General features: G+C 36.1%; 1 non-coding gene across 1 annotated transcript; it reads left to right on the top strand.

Annotated features, from left to right (window-relative positions):
* The first annotated feature begins 15,709 nt into the window (after nucleotides 1-15,709).
* LOC123596526 lies at nucleotides 15,710-15,812 on the top strand. Its single transcript, XR_006711703.1, has one exon. It is a non-coding gene; the product is annotated as a U6 spliceosomal RNA (small nuclear RNA).
* The last annotated feature ends 3,301 nt before the right edge of the window (nucleotides 15,813-19,113 follow it).

The following is a 19,113-nucleotide window of genomic DNA, read 5'->3' as shown; positions in this document are numbered from 1 at the left end:
AGTTAATCTTCAACAAAGAAGGAAAGAATATGCAATGGGAAAAAGACAGTCTCTTTAGCAAACGACATTTGGAAAACTGCAGTTACATGCAAAAGAATGAAACTGTACCACTTTCTTATATAGTACACAAAAATAAAATGTATTAAGGACCTACAGTGAGGCCTAAAATCATAAAAGTCCTGGAAAAGACCACAGGGAGTAATTTCTCTGATATCAGGCACAGCACATTTGTCTAGATATGTTTCCTGAAGCAAGGGAGACAAAAACAAAAATAAACTATTGGGACTATGTCAAAATAAAAACCTTCTGTACAGCAAAGGAAACAGTCATAAAGCTAAAAGATAAGCTATTGAATGGGAGAAGATATTTGTAAATGACATATCTGATTAGAGGTTAGTATTCCATATATATGAAGAACTTATACAACTCAATATCAAGAAAACCAAATAATCCAATTTAGAAATGGGCAGAAGATGTGAACAGACATTTTTCTAAAGAAGACATACAGATGGAAAACAGATACATGAAAAGATGCTGAATATCACTTATCAGAGAAATATAAATCAAAACCACAATTATATATTACCTCAACCCTGTCAGAATGGCTAGAATCAAAAACATAAGAAACAAGTATTGGTGTGGATGTGGAGAAAAAGGAACCCTCATGCACTGTTGATGGGAATGCAAACTGGTACAGTCACAGTGGAAGGCAGCATGAATATTCCTCAAAAAATTAAAAATAGAACTACCATATGATTCAGTAATTACATTACTGGGTATTTTCCCAAAGAATATGAAAATACTAATTCTAAAGGATATATGCACCCCTGTGTTTATTGTAGCCTTACTTATAACAGCCAAGATATGGAAGCATCCCAAGTTTCCATTAGTAGACAAACGGATAAAGAAGACGTGGTGGGGGCACCTGGGTGGCTCAGTCGGTTAAGCGTCCAACTTCAGCTAGGGTCATGATCTTGCGGTCTGTGAGTTTGAGCCCTGCATCGGGCTCTGTGCTGACGGCTCAGAGCCTGGAGCCTGTTTCAGATTCTGTGTCTCCCTCTCTCTCTGACCCTCTCCCGTTTATGCTATGTCTCTCTGTTTCAAAAATAAATTAAAACATTACAAAAATATTGAAAAAGACATGGTGTATGTGTGTGTATATGGTATGTATATGATATTTTACACACACACACACACACACACACACACACACATACACACACAATGGAATATTGAACCATAAAAAAGAATGAAATCTTACCATTTGCAATAACATGGGTGGATCTAGAGAGTATAATGTTAAGCAAAATAAGTCAGAGAAAGACAAATACCATATGATTTCACTCATATTTGGAATTTAAGGAGAAAAAACAAATGAACAAAGGGAAAAAGAGACAAACCAAAAAATAGACTCAAGTATAGAGAACAAACAGGTGGTTACCAGAGGGGAGGTGGGTGGGGGTGAAAATAGGTGAAGGGAAATAAAGGTACACTTCTCTTGATGAGCACTGAGTAATATTTAGAATTGTTGAATCACTATATTGTACACTTGGAACTAATATAACATTATGTTAACTATACTGGAGTTAAAATTTTTAAAAATTTAAAAATCTGAAATCAGTGCCTCTAGATTCTGACTAGCTATCTCCTCATACATTTTACCCTTTTTTTTTTTTTTACCTATTTCTAAAAAAACATGTTATTGTAGAGGTCTCCAATCTGGTTAACAAAATTCAGCACATTAAATGTTCTAATTTATCTGACTTATCTTACTAAGGATAATAAAACAGTTAAGTCAATAATAATTAAATCTCTCTTCCTATATCACCAGGTCTTTAGGAAAACATAGCCATAGGAAAGCTAAGCCCCTCACAATGTGAAGGCCTGAGAAAGAAGGATCAAGAACAGCTAGTGTTCAGTGCCAGATTGCTCACTGAGTATGTATTCACACAGAAGATATTCTATAAAAGATCTGATGGAGGCCTGTTCACAGGATCTAGCTGCTGTGATTGACTCCACATCTGTTCAATTCTGATGATGCCTTGAGTCATAACTGTACACTTCCCACCCTCATACATTAGGTAACCATGTCAGCAAACACCCTCCAGAAGGAACCAGTAACAAATCATATTCATATTCTATATCCCTTCCAAGAGAAAGATATTCCGCTATTATAGAAACCCTTCCCGGCTTAAGCATTAGAAAGGAATTACTCCAGATATACATGAATATTTAACTGAAATGAAGTACAGGTATGAAAATAGCCCCAAGAGCTACTCATGGAATTACACAGCCATTACCAACCAAGGAACCTATCCTCTCTAGCTGTTTTTGGTACGGAATTTTTAATTTCTCTTTCTCTTGAACTTTCCACCTACCTGTTTCATTCTGTGATTTTTTTTTCTTTTGTGGATTGAAGTTTTCTGTTATTTTCATGTACATGCTGAGGGAACACCCTATGACTCATAAATGTCTGAGATACCTAGTTTCTTTCGCTTTCAATTTCAAATTCACTAGTGATAGAATTCAATAAAGCAGCTAGCATCAGGCATTCATCTCTGGTCCAATAATTTATGGTCATAGAAATAGGGTTTCATAATGCATAATGGCAGCTGGGACTCATCTGTAGGTTAGCAGTAGCTCATAAATAATGGATGTTTTATGTGGGAAGACAACCCAGAAAAGTATATACTGAGACATAGAAACCTGCGTCAATGTGAAATTTTAGGCTTACTTACTTACAGTTAAAAAATTTAAGAGTCAATGTGAACTTTTAGGCTTACTTACTTACAGTTAAAAAATTTAAGATGATAATACCATGTAGTATTGTCTTATAGGCTGATATAAATATCTGATTTACATATTTATGTCTATATCAATTGATCTAGGTAGGAATACCTATGTGATCTATACTAGTTATATATTATCTATACCCACCAATTGATCTATATAGATATATATACTAGATAGATATATCTAGTATAAATATCTATACAGATATGTCAATAGATAACATATATCTAATATAGATCGTATCACAGTTGCTTCAAGTTCATTTCTTTTTCCAGTTAAACCAATTCCAAGGACCCATTCAGAGGATTCTTTGTGGTAATCCTGTAGTGGGTGACTACTACCACCCCAGAGGAAAGAAAAGCCAATTATATATGCAAGGACTGGCAATGGCAGTGTCAGGCAACCTTGAAGCACTTGATACAGCTTGGTAGCTGATAATCGTGGTGCCCTCTTAGGAAGCATCCTTGCTTGGCTTGATCATTATCGCAGAGATACAGAGCTTGAAGTAGCAGAGTAAGAGTTTTAAAGATGCTTGGAAAGAACTACAATGTACCAGGTGCTACCCAGTGCAAATAGAAATGTAAAGAGCCCCTTCTATGCGGGCATGCATCTAATTCAGGACAAAATCACTTAGAAGAAGAAGAAGCTCTTCCATCAAGCTTTACATCATACAGTACATCAGGTGAACATATCAAGTGACTTTCTACTTGAAGGCTCTTTTGAGCAACACTTGCTGGATATAATTTCTGAAGAAGCAAGTAAAACTATTATGCAGTCCATATTTTGCCTTTGGTCCACAAGAATGATTCTTCAGAGAAAATTTTGTGACAGTTGTTATTTAAGTTGAAATATACCACATGTCAAAATTAAAATAAATATGAATATTTAATATTAATCAAAATTAAAGGCATATAAATATATCAGTAATCATATTACATGCAAATGAAATAAAACTCCAAGACAAAGTTTGCCAAGCTGGGTTTAAAAAAAAAAGGCTTATGTGGCTTATACAACTAGATTACAGGGTCTAGTCATCAGGAAGAGCTAACAATTATAAATGTCTATGTGCCGAATATGGGAGCCCCAAATATATAAAACAATTACTCACAAACATAAGCAACCTTATGGATAAGAATGTGATAATTGCAGGGGACTTTAATACTCCACTTACAACAATGGGTAGATCATCTAGACACACAGTCAATAAAGAAACAAGGGCCCTGAATGACACATTGGGTCAAGTGGACTTGACAGATATATTTAGAACTCTGCATCCCAAAGCAACATAATATACTTTCTTCTCGAGTGCACATGGAACCTTCTCCAAGATAGATCACATAATGAGTCACAAAACAGCCCTTCATAAGTATACAAGAAATGAGATCATACCATGCACACTTTCAGACCACAATGCTATGAAGCTTGAAATCAACCACAGGAAATGGTCTGGAAAACCTCCAAAAGCATGGAGGTTAAAGAACACCCTACTAAAGAATGAATGGGTCAACCAGGCAATTAGAGAAGAAAATTAAAAATATATGGAAACAAATGAAAATGAAATTACAACAATCCAAACGCTTTGGGATGCGGCGAAGGCAGTCCTGAGAGGAAAATACATTGCAATCCAGGCCTGTTTCAAGAAACAAAAAAAATCCCAAATACAAAATCTAACAGCATACCTAAAGGAACTAGTAGAACAGCAAAGACACCCCAAACCCAGCAGAAGAAGAGAAATAATAAAGATCAGAGCAGAAATAAACAATATAGAGTCTAAAAAAACTGTAGAGCAGATCAACGAAACCAAGAGTTGGTTTTTTGAAAAAATAAACAAAATTGACAAACCTCTAGCCAGTTTTCTCAAAAAGAAAAGGGAGAGGATCCAAACAGATAAAATCATGAATGAAAATGGAATTATGACAACCAAGCCCTCAGAAACACAAGCCATTATCAGGGAATACTATGAAAAATTATATGCCAACAAATTGGACAACCTGGAAGAAATGGACAAATTTCTAAGTACCCACACACTTCCAAAACTCAAACAGGAAGAAATAGAAAGCTTGAACAGACCCTTAACCAGCAAAGAAATTGAATCAGTTATCAAAAATCTCCCAACAAATAAGAGTCCAGGACCAGATGGCTTCCCAGGAGAATTCTACCAGACATCTAAAGCTAAAATAATACCTATCCTTCTCAAGCTATTGCAAAAAATAGAAAGGGAAGGAAAACTCCCAGACTCATTCTATGAAGCCAGCATTACTTTGATTCCTAAACCAGACAGAGACCCAGTAAAAAAAGAGAACTACAGGCCAATATCCCTGATGAATATGGATGTAAAAATTCTCAATAAGATACTAGCAAATCGAATTCAACAGCATATAAAAAGATTATTCACCAAAATCGAGTGGGATTCATTCCTGTGCTACAGGACTGGTTCAACATTCACAAATCAATCAACGTGATACATATTAATAAAAGAAAAGATAAGAACCATATGATCCTGTCAATAGATGCAGAAAAAGCATTTGACAAAATTCAGCATCCTTTCTTAATAAAAACCCTTGAGAAAGTCGGGATAGAAGGAACATACTTAAAGATCATAAAAGCCATTTATGAAAAGCCCAGAACTAATATCATCCTCAATGGGGAAAAATTGAGAGCTTTCTCCCTGAGATCAGGAACATGACAGGGATGTCCACTCTCACCGCTGTGGTTTAACATAGTGTTGGAAATGCTAGCATCAGCAATCAAGCAACAAAAGGAAATCAAAGGCATCAAAATTGACAACAATGAAGTTAAGCTTTCACTTTTTGCAGATGACATGATATTATACATGGGAAAATCTGATAGACTCCACTAAAAGTCTGCTAGAACTGATACATAAATTCAGCAAAGTTGCAGGATACAAAATCAATGTACAGAAATCAGTTGCATTCTTATACACTAATAATGAAGCAACAGAAAGACAAATAAAGAAACTGATCCCATTCACAATTGCACCAAGAAGCATAAAACACCTAGGAATAAACCAAAGATGTAAAAGATCTGTATGCTGAAAACTATAGAAAGCTTATGAAGGAAATTGAAGATGATATAAAGAAATGGAAAAAATTCCATGCTCATAGATTGGAAGAATAAATATTGTCAAAATGTCAATACTACCCAAAGCTATCTACACATTCAATGCAATCCCAATCAAAATTGCACCAGCATTCTTCTCGAAACTAGGGCAAGCAATCCTAAAACTTGTATGGAACCACAAAAGGCCCCGAATACCCAAAGTGATTTTGAAGAAGACCAAAGCAGGAGGCATCACAATTCCAGACTTTAGCCTCTACTACAAAGCTGTCATCATCAAGACAGCATGGTATTGGCACAAAAACAGACACATAGACCAATGGAATACAATAGAAACCCCAGAACCAGACCCACAAATGTATGGCCAACTAATCTTTGACAAAGCAGGAAAGAATATCCAATGGAAAAAAGACAGTCTCCTTTACAAATGGTGCTGAGAGAACTGGACAGCAACATGCAGAAGGATGAAACTAGACCACTTTATTACACCATTCACAAAAACAAACTCAAAATGGATAAAGGACCTGAATGTGAGACAGGAAACCATCAAAACCCTAGAGGAGAAAGCAGGAAAAAACCTCTCTGACCTCAGCCGTAGCAATCTCTTACTTGACACATCCCCAAAGGCAAGGGAATTAAAAGCAAAAGTGAATTACTGGGACCTCATGAAGATAAAAAGCTTCTGCACTGCAAAGGAAACAGTCAACAAAACTAAAAGACAACCAACGGAATGGGAAAAGATATTTGCAAATGACATATCGGACAAAGGGCTAGTATCCAAAATCTATAAAGAGCTCACCAAACTCCCCACCCAAAAAACAAATAACCCAGTGAAGAAATGGGCAGAAAACATGAATAGACACTTCTCTAAAGAAGACATCCAGATGGCCAAGAGGCACATGAAAAGATGCCCAAAGGCGCTCCTCATCAAGGAAATACAAATCAAAACCACGCTCAGATATTACCTCACGCCAGTCAAATTGGCTAAAATGAACAAATCAGGAGACTATAGATGCTGGCAAGGATGTGGAGAAACAGGAACCCTCTTGCACTGTTGGTGAGAATGCAAACTGGTGCAGCCGTTCTGGAAAACAGTGTGGAGGTTCCTCAATAAATTAAAAATAGATCTACCCTATGACTCAGCAATAGCACTGCTAGAAATTTACCCAAGGGATACAGGAGGGCTGATGCATAGGGGCACTTGTACCCCAATGTTTATAGCAGCACTTTCAACAATAGCTAAATTATGGGAAGAGCTTAAATGTCCATCAACTGATGAATGGATAAAGAAATTGTGGTTTATATACACAATGGAATACTACATGGCAATGAGAAAGAATGAAATCTGGCCTTTTGTAGCAACGTGGATGGAACTGGAGAGTGTTATGCTATGTGAAATAAGTCATACAAAGAAAGACAGATACCATATGTTTTCACTCCTCTCTGGATCCTGAGAAACTTAACAGAAGACCATGTGGGAGGGGAAGGAAAAAAAATGGTTAGAGAGGGAGGGAGCCAAAACATAAGAGACTCTTAAAAATGGAGAACAAACTGAGGGTTGACGGGGGGATGGGAGGGAAGAGAGGGTAGGTGAGGGGTGTTGAGAGGGCACCTGTTGGGATGAGCACTGAGTGTTGTATATAAATCAATTTGACAATAAATTTCATTTTCAAAAAAAATTAAGAAAATGTATACAATAAATAATATAAAATTGGAGAAGTTAAAATAGAATAAAAAATACATTTCCAAAAAAATTAAAAATTACTAAAATATTTTTTTAATTTTATATGAAAATGGAAAATATTTTTTTCTTTCTGTATCCAAGAATAAGAAAAGAAAAAAAAAGAAAACAAAAAATTAATAGATGGACCAGCAAACAGAATGAAATATAAATGAAATTGCAACCCTTAGAAGTCAAACTATGAAGCACTTTAGAATCTATACACTAAGGAGGCAGAGAGACTTGTGGTCCTCCTCTAAGGCTTGGTTGGCACAGTTGGACAGGGCTTAGTATAATGGCTCTGCTCTCCACCCAGTGGTGCTGCTTAGCTTACTGGGGTGGAATGGTGGGGTGCGCATATGCTTATCTGTGCATGCACATGAGAAGTGAAAATGGCTTCATCTAGCTTCCCAGTCTCTAGCATCAGAACTCTGCTCTACACAACCGGCAATCAAGCACTCCTCTTTTGTCCACTCCTCACTTCTACACTGTCCTCATCCAAGCTGTCAACCTGACATGTAGCACCTCCCTACCAAATTTTACCCAGGTGGGGCTGTTTCCAAACCCCTCACATCTGAGGGCCCTGCAGCTTGGATCTGCCCCAACCCTCTGGAGGAGGGTCTCCCGAAGCTATGGCCACATGACAGCTTGCCCCCAGGAACATTCCTGTGATCGTGCTGCTGTAGAGGCTCAGAGAATGTTACTAGATGCTGGCTTGCACCAGAATAAGTTCATCTGATCATGTAGCAGCAGTGTTTTAGGGATTATGGTAAATCACAACACACAACCCATGTCAGGTTTCACCGCACCCTGGAATTTTTGTTCCAATACCAGCAGTCATGTTCTCTGGGGCCTGCTGGGACCTTTGCCCATGGGGAGGCCCTATGGCCTCTACCAAATTCCCTCCTAACAGGGTGGCAGGGGAACTGCTTCTCCCTGTGGGTCCCGCAGACCCAAGCACCCCTCAGACCTTGCTGCTTGCTCCTGGTGATTTGCCCTTCCCACCAGAGCACCGCCAGGTATCAGACTGCAGAATTTATGATGCCACTCTGCTCTGTTTGTAGAGTTCTAATTATATTGAAACTCTCTCCTTTTTTCTTTCTCCCTTTACTGTTCAGGCACTTGTGGGTACTTCCACTCTTTCTCTTTCTCTCCTGCCATTTTCAGGGCAAGTGCTTTCCCTATACTCTCCCCCTTTCTCTATCCTCTCTCTGCCAATACCACTCCCTACCCTCCATGGCTTCTCTCTCTCCCAATTCACATTTCCTCATCATGTACCTGCTGAGTTCTGTGGCTTAAGTTATGCAGATTGTTGTGCTAATCCTCAGATCAATTTTCTAGGTGTGCAAAATGCCTTAATGCTGATCTAGCTGCATTTGAGGGATGAGAGAAGCAGAGAACTTCCATGCTGCTCTGCTATCTTACCCCCCCGCTCTGAAAATCTTAAGCATGCTCCATGCTCAGTATGGATCCTGACATGGGACTTGATCCCATGACCCTCAGATCATAACCTGAGCCCAAATCAAGAGTCCTATGCTGAAATGACTGAGCCACCCAGGCACCAGTAAGCATTCTTTAATAAGAATAAAAACTTCAAGGCATTAAAACATATCTGGTATTTATTTGAAATTAATACAAAAATTTAAAATATATACTAGAAAATCACCTCATTATTTTGAAAACAGGTATATAAAAGGAAAGAATCAACCATTCTCTTTTATATACCTTTGTCTTTTATATAAAGCCCATATACAAGCATATTTTACTGCACTTCACTTTATTGTACTTTGTAGATTTTATGGTTTGTGTGTGTGTGTGTGTTTGCTTTGTTTTGTTTATAAATTAAAGGTTTGTGACAACCCTGCATTAAGCAAGTCTGTTGGCACCATTTTTCCAATCTTTGCTCACTTCATGTCTCTGTGTCACATTTTGGTACTTCTTTGGTAATATTTAAACCTTTTCATTATTATTATATTTGTTATGGTGATTTGTGATCAGTCATCTTTGATGTTATTATTGTAATTGTTTTAGGGTGCCACAAATGTGGCCATATAACATGGTGACTTGACTAGACAAATGTTATATGTGTTGTGCCTGCTCATCAGCCATCCTTCCCTGTTTCTCTCCCTATCCTTAAACCTCTCTTTTCCTAGAGACACAATATTGAAATTAGACTAATTAATAACCCTATAATGGCCTCTAATTATTTAATTAAAAGAAAGAGTCACACATTTTTCTTTAAATCAAAAGCTAGAAATGATTAAGCTTAGTGAGGAAAGCATGTCCAATGCTGAAAAAAAACTAAAAGCTAGTCCTCCTGTGTCAGTCAGCCAAGTTGTTGATGCAAAGGAAAGGTTCTCAAAGGAAATTAGAAGTGCTACTCCAGTAAACACTCTAATGATAAGGAAGTAAAACAGCCTTACTGCTAATACAGAGAGAGTTTTAGTGGTCTGGATAGAGAATGTAATCAACCACAACATTCCCTTAAACTAAGGCCTAATCCAGAGCGTCTCTAACTCCCTCCAATTTTATGAATGCTGATTGAGGTGAGAAAGCTGCAGAAGAAAATCTGAGACTTGCTGAGGTTGGTTCATGATATTTGAGGAAAGAAGCTATGTCTATAACAGAGTTATAAATGAGTTTAGTGTTGCCATGCCTGCTAACACAACACCCATCCTGCACCCAGGGATAAGGAGTAATTTTATGTTTAAAGTCTTATTATTTAAGAAATACATTTCACAAGGCTGTAGCTGCCAGAGATAGTGATTCCTCTGGTGGGTCTGGGAAAAAGTAAATGGAAAACCTTCTAGAAAGGATTCATCATTCTAGATGCCATTAAAAACATTTGTGATTCATGGGAAGAGGTCAAAATATCAACATTAGCAGGAGTTTGGAAGAAGTTGATTTTAACTTTCATGGATGATTTTGAGGGATTCAAGACTTCACTAGAGAAAGTAACTGCAGATATTGTGGAAATAGCAAAAGAACAAGAATTAGAAATGGAGTATGAAGATGTGACTGAATTGATGCAAGCTCATGGTAAAATGTCTACAGAGGAGGAGTTGCTTCTTATAAATGAGCAAAGGAAATGGTTTCTTGAGATAGAATCTACTCCTGGAGAAGAGGTTATGAAGACTGTTGGAATGACAACAAAGGATATAGAATATTACATAAGCTTAATTGACAAAGTAGCAGCATGGTTTGAGAGAATTGATTACAATTTTGAAAAAAGTTCTGTAGATAAAATGGCATCAAACATCATCATATGCCACAGAGAAATTATTTGTGAAAGGAAAAGATAATTAATGTAGCAAACTTTATTGTCTCATTTTGAGAAATTTCCACAGCCACCCTGACCTTCAGCAACAACCCTGCTTAGTCAGCCACCATCGACATCAAGACGAAACTCTCCACAAGCAAAAAGATTATGACTTTCTGAAAGCTCAGATGATGATCAGCATTTTTCAGCAATAAAGTATTTTTTAATTAAGGTGTGTACATTCTTTTTTTTTTTTACATAATGCTGTTGCACACCCAATAAGCAACAGTATAATATACATGTAGCTTTTATATGCACTGGGAAACCAAAAATTCACTTGACACATTGTGGTATTTGCTTTATTGTGGTGGTCTGAAACTAAACCTGCAGCATCTCCAAGTTATGCCAGTCTCAGAGTAACCCAAAAGTTAATAAAAATTTCTCTTTCAACTGATAAAGATTAAATAATAAAACTTGAATATCATCATTTTGAACCTCTAATGAATATGATCATTAATGGCTAAAATTTGCAAAAAGAGTGATGAAATATTATATACTTCCTGAAGGAAGTATAGACCACCAACTGAAACATAGCCTTGCAAGAACAAGGAAGAGAATCTGAATCTAATCAGTTTAGAGAAATTCAAGGGACAAAGAAATATATTCAACTACATGAGGTGGATGCAATCAATAAACATCAGATCATGAGAAACTTCTAGGAACAAAAAACTTAGTTTCTTCAAAAACAAAAACATTGCAAGTAAAAAAAAACCAAGATGTAGGAAAAACATAGATTAAAAGAGACTTAAGATATTTATCAACAAAATATATATGAACCTAATTTGGATCCCAGTTCAAACATTTACACAATATATACATATATATAACTGGAGAAATAGGAACACTGATTGGCTATTTGAGAGTATTAGGAAATTAAATTTTTTAAAAACTAACATATTTGTAGATGAAATTATATCACATCTTAAATTTGCTTCAAAATAATTTAAAAGGATTGTGGCTGGGGTACAGCTAAAACAAAATTGTCCATTTATTGGTAGCTACTGAAGCTGGATGATGAAGCCATCAGTTCACTATACAGTTCTCTCCTCTATATATGTTTGGAAATTTCCATATTAAAAGTTAGTCATAAGAAAAGAAATGGTCATAATTCAACAATAGAACTTGGGGGATCCAATGCACAGTTGACTTTGTCAGTTTTGTAGATGTTTGGACTTCATGAACCAGCTTAAACTAGTGCCAAAGTAAATAGTTAAATAGAGAAACTTACTGTGAAAAAAAGGATGAGAAGGGCAAGACAGGACAAAATACACTGCAAAATGCAGCATAGACACATACCAAGCAGAAGAACAAAAGATGGCTACAGGAGACTGAACAGGATGTTCAAGGATCTTGGAATAAATAAGCCCTTGGTAAATAGAATTTCTTACCCTGTAATAAGGGAATAGAAAGACCCTATGTCTTTTCAACATTCAGGGACTAATCACGTAAAGGCATTAGAGTTTTGCTAAGTGCTGTGGAAACAAGATCGCAAAATAACCTCTGCCTGCAGAATGGAAGTAGGAAAGACACTACCACCACTTTAAGAGACATACAGTAAGTGCAAAGCATCACAACAACTCAGAGAATAAAGTAATGAAGTTTTGCCAGAAGAGTGAAGACTGTTTCAAAGCAATAGTTGAACTGTTCTTAAAGAATCAGAAATTCACCAGAATGATAAAGATAAAGAACTGTGTATAACTTCTCATTTATTCAGGTTAAAATATTTTTAAGTGAAGTAGGTAAAGTATACAATTTTCCAATATACAAATTTTGTTTAAAAACATGTTCTCATAATATTTCATGTACATAGTAAAAATGCAAGCAGTAAATAAGACCATAAAAAAAAAGTAAAATGTTGTTATGTGGTGCCCTATATACTAGTCTCAGTTTCCAGAGGTGACCACTTTACACTATTTCTGTTTTAGGTTTTTTTGGTAGATTCTCAGTAACTCTAAAATGTTACTGATATTTCTGCTTATTGATATATCAACTTTAAAACATATTAGTTGATTTCCTACTGTGAAATGTGAATTAGCTCACTTAAAATTCTATTCACTTATTGGCTATGTTCTTTTCAGTATTCTTTTCATAATACTTTAATGATTATAACACACACCCTCATCTTATTACACTCAACCCTAAATTAGTAAGTCCTTTTATCACTTCCTGAACAGTTTAAGAAACTTAAAACAGTTTAACTCCACTTACCGCCACCCTTGATTTTTGTACTGTTATTATATATTGTATTTCTACATGTGTTAAATGTATGAGACATTATTCTTATTGTTTAAAGCCATTTATAGCATTGTATTTATAAAAATACCCTTTCTGATGCTCTTCCTTCTTTCATGAATCTCTATGGTTCCATCTAGTATATTTTCCTTCTGCCTGAGTAACTTCCTTGTAAGAGCAAGTCAGCCAGCAACAAATATTTTTTTCTCTATATATACCTCACTTTTGAAAAGTATTTTCACAAGGAATAGAATTATAAGTTGGCAGTTATTTTCAACATGTTAAAGATGACAATTTATTGTATTCTAGCTTAATTGTCTCTGTTTAAAATTCAGTTGACATCTTAAATGTTTTTTTTTAAGTTTATTTATATGTTTTGAGAGAGAGCATACACGAGCAGGGGAGGGGCAGAGAGAATGGGAGAGAGAATTTTAGGCAGGCTCCGTGTTGTCAGTGAAGAGCCCCACATGGGGCTCCATCTCACAAACCATGAGATCATGACCTGAGCTGAAATCAAGAGTCAGATGCTTAACCAACTGAGCCACCCAGGTGCTCCTTAACTATTTCTTCTTTGAAGGTATCTTTTCTTCTACCTTTGGCTTCAGAGATTTTCTCTTTGTTTTTAGAAGTTACACTGTGATGTACCTGCCTACAAGAATTTATACTTGGGATTTGTAGAGCTTCTTGCTAATTTGATATTTATGTGGAAAATTCTAGGCAAGTTTCTTTTAAACATTGTTATGTCCTATTTTCTCTCTCCTCTCCTTAAGAAGACCTGCTTTTACATGTTGACCTTGACACTGTTTTCTACATCTCTTGTGCTCTTTCCTAAATTGTATATCCCTTTTTACTTTCTATACTTAAGTCTGGGTTCCTTCCACTGGCCTCTCTTTAAGTTCACGAAACTTCTTTTCTGCTATGTGTAATCTGTTAGTGAATCTATATATTGAATTATTAATTTCAATTTTGATAGTTTTATTCTAGTATTTCTGTTTATTCTGTTTTATAGCTTCTGGGTCTCTGTTAATATTCTCCTTATTTTCCCCCCTATTTTCTTGATTACCATAGTATCTGAAACATCTATATTGTTTCTTTCTAGGTTACCAAGTTTTTGGATCTATTCCTTTTATGTATGCATTATAATTTATGAATTGATACAAGACATAGTATATTAAAAATTTCATTAGTTTGATTACATTTTCTACCATTAAGCAGAAAAATTATAAGCATATTTCCCCTAATTTTGTTAAGGACTGGCTTGTTGTTTTGTTAGGACAGGTGTATTTTACTAGTGCCAACCCTGGGTTGAATATTGCCCATTTCCCACCACCAAATTCACGTCTGCCTGGAACCTCAGAATATGAGTTTATTTAGAAATAAGATCTTTGCAGATTTAGTTAATTAAGATATCTTACTTGGCTATAGTGGGCTCTAAATCAAATGAGTTGTGTCCTTATAAGAAGGCCATAAAAAGATACAGACACACAGAGAAGAATGCTATGTGAAAACAGAGGCAGAGATGGATTTTTGGTCTTTAGGCCAAGGAACACTGAGGATTGCCAGCAACCACCCAAAGCCAGAAGAAGCAAAAAAGTATACTCCCACTTCTGAAAAAGCCTAGCCCTGCTGACACCTTGTTTTTAGACTTCTGACATCTGGAAATGTGAAAGAATACATTTTTGTTGTTTCAAGCCACCCAGTTTGTGGTAATATGTTATGGCAGTCTTACAAAACTAATGCATGACCTAACTTCTATGGGTTGCCCTTCAGTAGATCAAATCAAAGCCTGAGGTTTTTATGGAGGTTACCCTTCCTAGGGTTCTCTTGCCCCAGCACAATGTGGCTGCTAAGATATTTGCCTGGGGCTTTAGCTTCTTAGTTACTACTTTCTACTGCAGTTACTTAGAGTCTTGCCCTTCACCTGCACAATTTAAGAGTTGAAGAATGTTCTGAGAGAAGACTCCACAGATACTTTGAGGTTCTCTTTCCTGTGCTGCTAGCCTTATTAGGATTTTGCTCCTCAAGTCCTATGTACTCTGGCAGCACCAAACTCCAACCTCTTCGTTTTAACCTGGTGGGATTGAAGTTTTCTCTTAGGACTTTATTCTCCCACACTGTTAATTAGCCCATGTACTCAGGTAAAATCTTTGGAGTTCAGTATGGAAATATATATTCAACAAACAGATGGTTGACAGAAGGGTGGGGAGTGTGGGGTTGGGCCAAATGGTGAAGGGGAGAGGGAGATACAGTTTTCCAGTTATGGAACGAATAAGTCATAGGACTAAAAGGCACAGCATAAGGAATACAGTCAATGATATTGTAATAGCAATTTAACAGGACAGATGGTAGTTACACCTGTAGTGCACATAGCATATACACTTGTTGAATCACTATGTCATACACTTGAAACCATTATAACATTGTGTATCACCTATACTGAAATTTCAAAAAAAGAAATATTCAAAATTATTTTTCCTCAGTACTTTGGAGGCATTAGCCCACTATTTTATAGTTTCCTGACATGAAATTTTGTGCAAAAAACAAACAAACAAACAAACAAACAAACAGTGCTTTGGCAGCACATACACTAAAATTGGAATGATACAGAGAAGATTAGCATGGCTCCTGTGCAAGGATGACATGCAAATTCATGAAGTATTCCATATTTTTAACCTTTATTAAAAATATTTTTCTTAAATTTTTCCTACTATATTTTTTACTTTTGTGTAAATTTTTTTAATTCTATTTTACTTCCTTTATTTCATTTTAGTCTACTTCAGTGTATTCATTTTTCCAAATTTTTAAATAATTTTTTTCCTTTTTTTCCCTTTTTTTTCTCTAATCTATCAAGCCACTTTCAACACCCAGATCAAAACACACCTGGGATCTAGCATCATTTATTCGATTTTTGTCTATGTGTGTATTTGTTTTTAACTTTTTAATTTTAATATTTTTTAAATTTTAATTTATTAATTTTAATTTTTCCAGCTCATTAACTCCTTTTCTCCCTTCAAAATGATGAAACGAAGAAATTTACCCCAAAAGAAAGAGCAGGAAGAAAGGACAGCCAGGGACTTAACCAACACGGATACAAGCAAGATGTCTGAACCAGAATTTAGAATCACGATAATAAGAATACTAGCTGGAGTCGAAAATAGATTAGAATCCCTTTCTGTGGAGATAAAAGAAGTAAAAGCTAGTCAGGACAAAATTAAAAAATGCAATAACTGAGCTGCAATCTCGAATGGAGGCCATGGCAGCAAGGATGGATGAGGCAGAACAGAGAATGAGTGATATAGGGGACAAACTTATGGAGAATAATGAAGCAGAAAGAAAAAAGGAGATTAAGGCAAAAGAACACAATTTAAGAATTAGAGAAATCAGTGACTCATTAAAAAGGAACAACATCAGATTCATACGGGTCCCAGAAGAGGAAGAGAGAGAAATAGGAATAGAAGGGTTATGTGAGGAAATCATAGCAGAAAACATTCCTAGCCTGGGGGAAAGACACAGACATCAAAATCCAGGAAGCACAGAGGACTCCCATTGGAGTCAATAAAAACTGACCATCATCAAGGCATATCATAGTCAAATTCACAAAATACTCAGGCAAGAAGAGAATCATGAAAGCAGCAAGGGAAAAAAAGTCCTTAACCTACAAAGGAAGACAGATCAGGTTCACAGCAGACCTATCCACAGAAACTTGGCAGACCAGAAAGGAGTGGCAGGATATATTCACTGTGCAGCCAAGAATTCTCTATCCAGCAAGGCTCTCATTCAAAATAGAAGGAGAGATAAAAAGTTTCCCAGACAAACAAAATTTAAAGGAGTTTGTGGCCACTAAACCAGCCCTGCAAGAAATTTTAAGGGGGACTCTCTGAGGGGAGAAAAGATTAAAATAAATAAATAAATAAATAAATAAATAATAAATAGCAAAAGCAATGAAGACTAGAAAGGATCAGAGAACACCACCAGAAACTCCAACTTTACAAGCAACATAATGGCAATAAATTCATATCACTCAGTACTCACTCTAAACGTCAATGAACTCAATGCTCCAATCAAAAGACATAGGGTAACAGAATGGATAAGAGAACAAGACCCATCTATATTGTGTTTACAAGAGACCCACTTTAGACTGAAAGACACCTTCAGATTGAAAGGGGATGGGGAATCATCTATCATGCTAATGGTCAACAAAAGAAACACGGAGTAGCCATACTTATATCAGACAATCTAGACTTTTAAATAAAGATAGCATCAAGAGGTGAAGTATCAAAAAGCATTATGTCATAATTAAGGGGTCTACTCACCAAGAAGACCTAACAGTTGTAAACATTTATGCACCAAATGTGAAAGGACACAAATATATAAATCAATTAATCACAAACATAAAGAAACTCATCAATAGTAATACAATAATAGTGGGGGACTTCAACACCCAACTCACAACAGTGGACATATCATCTAATCAAAAAATTAACAAGGAAATAATGTCTTTGAATGACACACTGGACCAGATGGACTTAACAGATATATTCAGAACATTTCATCCTAAAGCAACAGAATATACATTCTTTTCCAGTGCACATGGAACGTTCTCCAGAATAGACCACATACTGGAACACAACTCAGCCCTCAGCAAGTACAAAAATATCAAGATCATCCCATGCATATTTTCAGACCACAATGCTATGAAACTTGAAATCAACCACAAGAAAAAATTTGGAAAGACAGCAAACACTTGGAGACTAAAGAACATCCTACTAAAGAATGAATGGGCTAACCAAGAAGTGAAAGAGGAAATTAAAAAGTATATGGAAGCCAATGAAAATGAAAACACCACACCCAAAACCTCTGGGACGCAGCAAAGGCAGTCATAAGAGAAAAGTATATTGCAATCCAGGGCTTCCTAAAGAAGGAAGAAAGACCTCAGATACACAACCTAACCTTATGCCTTAAAGAGCTGAAACAAGAACAGCAAATCAAACCCAAAACCAGCAGAAGACAGGAGATAATAAAGATTAGAGCAGAAATTAATGCTATTGAAATGAAAAAAAAAAAAAAAAGACACTAGAACAGATCAATGAAACCAGAAGCTGGTTCTTTGAAAGAATTAACAAAATTGATAAAACCACTATCCAGTTTGATCAAGAAGAAAAAGGAAAGGGCCCAAAATAATAAAATCAAGAATGAAAGAGGAGAGATTACAACCAACACAGCAGAAATAAAAACAATAATAAGAATATTATGAGCAATTACATGCCAATAAAATGGGCAAGCTGGAAGAAAGGGACAAATTCCTAGAAATATATACACTTCCAAAACTGAAACAGGAAGAAATAAAGAGTTTTAACAGACCCATAATCAGTAAAGAAATTGCATTAGTAATCAAAAATGTTCCAAACAACAAGAGTCCAGGAGCAGATGGCTTTCCAGGGAAATTGTACTAAACATTTAAGGAAGAGTTAACTCCTATTCTTTTGAAGCTGTTCCAAAAAATAGAAATGGAAGGAAAACTTCCAAACTCTTTCTATGAGGCCAGCATTACCTTGATTCCAAAACCAAACAGAGACTTCACCAAAGAGGAGAAATATAGACCAATTTCCCGGATGAACATGGATGCAAAAATCACCAAGATATTAGCCAACCAGATCCAACAGTACATTAAAAAAATTATTCACCACAACCAAGTGGGATTTATACCTGGGATTCAGGTCTGGTTCAATATCCACAAAACAAACAATGTGATTCATCACATCAATAAAAGAAAGGAATAGAACCATATGATCCTCTCAATAGATGCAGAGAAAGCATTTGACAAAATACAGCATCCTTTCTTGATAAAAATCTTCAAGAAATTAGGGATAGAAGTATTATACCTCAAGATCATAAGAGCCATGTATGAAAGACCCAATGCTATTATCATACTCAATGGGGAAAAACTGAGAGCTTTCCCCCTAAGGTCAGG

Source organism: Leopardus geoffroyi, chromosome B1 (genome assembly GCF_018350155.1).
Source record: "Leopardus geoffroyi isolate Oge1 chromosome B1, O.geoffroyi_Oge1_pat1.0, whole genome shotgun sequence".
In the NCBI taxonomy this organism is placed as follows: Eukaryota; Metazoa; Chordata; class Mammalia; order Carnivora; family Felidae; genus Leopardus; species Leopardus geoffroyi.
The sequence above is the reverse complement of the archived record's forward strand: the minus strand, read 5'-3'. Positions and strand labels throughout refer to the sequence as shown.